Raw genomic sequence first — 3,593 nt, forward strand, 5'->3', positions numbered from 1 at the left:
TAGTGCCCCCTCTATAGCCCCTATAAAAGGTAATGCTCCCTCTATACCCCCTATGATAGGTAGTGTCCCCTCTATACCCCTATGATGGGTAGTGCCCCCTCTATACCCCCTATGATAGGTAGTGCCCCCTTTATACCCCCTATGATGGGTAGTGCCCCCTCTATACCCCCCTATGATGGTTAGTGCACCCTCTATACCCCCTATGATGGGTAGTGCCCCCTCTATACTCCCTATGATGGGTAGTGCCCCCTCTATACCCCCTATGATAGGTAGTGCCCCATCTATACCCCCTATAATGGGTAGTGCCCCTCTATACCCCCCTATGATAGGTAGTGCCCCCTCTATACCCCCTATGATGGGTAGTGCCCCCTCTATACCCCCTTTGATGGGTAGTGCCCCCTCTATACCCCCTATGATGGGTAGTGCACCCTCTATACCCCCTATGATGGGTAGTGCACCCTCTATACCCCCTATGATGGGTAGTGCACCCTCTATACCCCGTGGTAATCAGGAATCTTACAGAGAAAATAAGCTCCTCTCTCTTCCCCAGACATGTGACGTGCTCCGCCTCTCTCTGCGTCTGATCGATGAATCAGATCCATGTGTACCCATGTTGTGTCGATAAGTGGGACCAGAGACTGGGAGACCCCGGGCTGTTCTATACCTTCAGGATCCATAGTATCCATCCACAGGACATAAACTACATGGGGCAGGAAAATCACTGTGTGCCCTAATTCAAACATACTGCGGCGAGCCACCATTGACGTCAGACGCGGACGCGCTGTGTGCTGGGTTCGGGGTGCCGGGGATCGCTGCCTCTGGTGTTGATATAAATCGTATGTTCCGATTTCATGGAATTTAATTATTTCAGGGCCGGTCGGAGATTCTTTTCAGCTTCCAGTATTCCCAAAGCAATAGGAAATGTGTCAGCAATCAGGGGCCCTACTATGGTAAAGGGCGGCCAGCCATATTGTACGCCGGCTGATGTTGTAGAGTGTAAGCTTCTTGTTTCGGCTCAGGAAAGTTACATTGTAACTGTCAGTCTGCACTTAAAGTGGAACGTTTATGAACTCCTCCGTTGGATTTCAGTTCTTTCAATCTTGGAGGCTCAGCATCTCAACAAGTGGGCATTACCTATATGCAAATTCTACCAGTTTAGGAACGCCCACTCCTCCAGATTGACATCCGCCCATCAAGGCCTTTTGATATTTGCATAACTCCTCCCAAGAGCCGGCCCACTGCTTGCATCAGGACCAGCGGCGGCCATACCATAAGGATTGCAGGGGCGCCGCACCCCTAATCTCCATGCGCCGCACCCCTAATCTCCATGTGCCGGCCCCAAATCTCCATGCGCCGGCCTCTAATCTCCATGCACTGGCCCCTAATATCCATGACCCGGCCCCTAATCTCCATGCACTGGCCCTAATATCCATGACCCGGCCTCTAATCTCCATGCACTGGCCCCTAATATCCATGACCCGGCCCATAATCTCCATGCATCAATCCCTAATCTCCATGCGCTGGCCCCTAATCTCCATGCACCGGCCCCTAATCTCCATGCGCTGGCCCCGCGCTGGCCCCTAATCTCCATGCGCTGGCCCCTAATCTCCATGCGCTGGCCCCTCACTGGCCCCTAATCTCCATGCGCCGGCCCCTAATCTCCATGCGCTGGCCCCTCACTGGCCCCTAATCTCCATGCGCCGGCCCCTAATCTCCATGCGCTGGCCCCTCACTGGCCCCTAATCTCCATGCGCCGGCCCCTAATCTCCATGCGCTGGCCCCTCACGGTCCCCTAATCTCCATGCGCCGGCCCCTAATCTCCATGCGCTGGCCCCTCACGGTCCCCTAATCTCCATGCGCCGGCCCTAATCTCCATGCACTGACTCCTAATCTCCATGCGCCGGCCGATTTACGAACATTCCCGGATTACAAACGGGAGGAAAGTCCCTAACGGGTTTGTAACCCGGGGTCCCCCTGTACAGTATACTGGAATATTTGTTTTTTTTTCTTAAATCTTTTTATTGTAAGTAAAACATATAACATGCAGACATTTAAGAACATAGAAAATAAAAGTCCTGACATGACTTCAGCCTGTTATACTGGAATTTTTATTTATTTTTATTTTTTGCGCTAGTATTGGCGGCGATGAGCCGCAACTGTGTTGGCAGCGCACAGGGTACGCACTCTCAGCACAGGAATGTTCACATTTAGGCCACATATATGTGCCTCTCAACGTTAAACCCCACCTGCGGAGAGTCCCAAACATGCGTGTGGCTGGCAGGAGGAGGTTCTTTGAAAAAGCCTTATTGTTGATTGCCATTGCCAAGTGCTGCTTCTATTGAGTGTCTGTGTTATTGCATGTTCATACACTCAACCCGTGTGTCAGAGGAGCCAAGGGTTCTTGAAGAGGTTGAGGCACCGAACAAGGGACCCATTCATCCAGCAGCTCCCACGGGGGTAACACTACACCTGAGAATAGGCACCGCTGGGTCACACATTTCACAGAGCCCGCCTTCTGAACAACCGAGGAGCTGAGAGGAGGAGCTTCAGGAGGCGGAGTCAGTACAGGAATCACTGCGCAGCAGACAGCAAGGTACCATGGGATATGTAGTCCTTAGAAATGGAGGATAAGCTGCAAAGCATGCTGAGAATACAGGAAATTGTGGAAAGAGACTGCTAGCAGACAGGCAGCACTCACAACATGAAAGGAGATTTTTAAAGTTATCTTATATTGGATTGTCAGATGTAAATATTGTTTATATTGTGTTTACAATGCTGATGTTATTAATTGCAACAGTATGCTGTGACCAGAGAGCTCCTCGAAGACTGTTGAATTGTGTCACAGTGAGCTATTTAGATACCTATCCTCCTTTACTCACTTACCTCATGACTAAGCCCATATTGGAGGTGAAACACGTCAGTGCGGAGTCATGTCTGGATTGATCTGGTCCAGAGCCATTTGTTATGTTGTTGAGCCTTCATGTATAATGAGATTGGGTAAAATGGTCCTTTGAATTGGTGGCAAAGCAAAATGAAAGGATTTGAAGTGGACTGATCACCATACCAGCCAATCATAAGAAGTTACATAGCAAACTGCATTTCTACCGCTCTCTCTTCTTCCTTCCAGCAATGAGGATACGGTTCAGACAAAATGATTGCAAATAATCTCTCAATCAGATCTTTTATTCTTCCTCTCTTTCTTTCTCTCTGTGCCTCTCCTCTCTCCTCTGCATCCCTCCAGCTTGTTCTTTCTTACTTTCTCTCTCTCTCTCTTTCTTTCTTTCTTTCTTTCTTTTCTCCCTGTGTCTCTCTTGCTAGATCTTTTTTTTTTCTTCTTTCTTTTTCCTTTCTCCTCTCTCTCTCTCACTTTTCTCTTTCTTTCTCCATGTGTCTCTCCTCTGTCCCACTACATCCCCCAGCTCTTTCTTTCTTTTTGTTTCTTTATTTCTCTCTCTTTCTCCTGTGTCTCTCCTTCTCGCTCCATCTGCATCCATCCAGCCCGCTCTGTTTTTTTCTTTCTTTCTCCATGTGGCTCTCCTTCTTTCTCCCTCCAGTTCTTTATTTCTTTCTCTTTCTTTTTCTCTACCTCTTTC

The sequence above is a fragment of the Lithobates pipiens genome, unplaced genomic scaffold (genome assembly GCF_037356315.1).
Source record: "Lithobates pipiens isolate NorthernLeopardFrog02 unplaced genomic scaffold, aLitPip1_a1.2 Scaffold_23, whole genome shotgun sequence".
Classification (NCBI taxonomy): domain Eukaryota; kingdom Metazoa; phylum Chordata; class Amphibia; order Anura; family Ranidae; genus Lithobates; species Lithobates pipiens.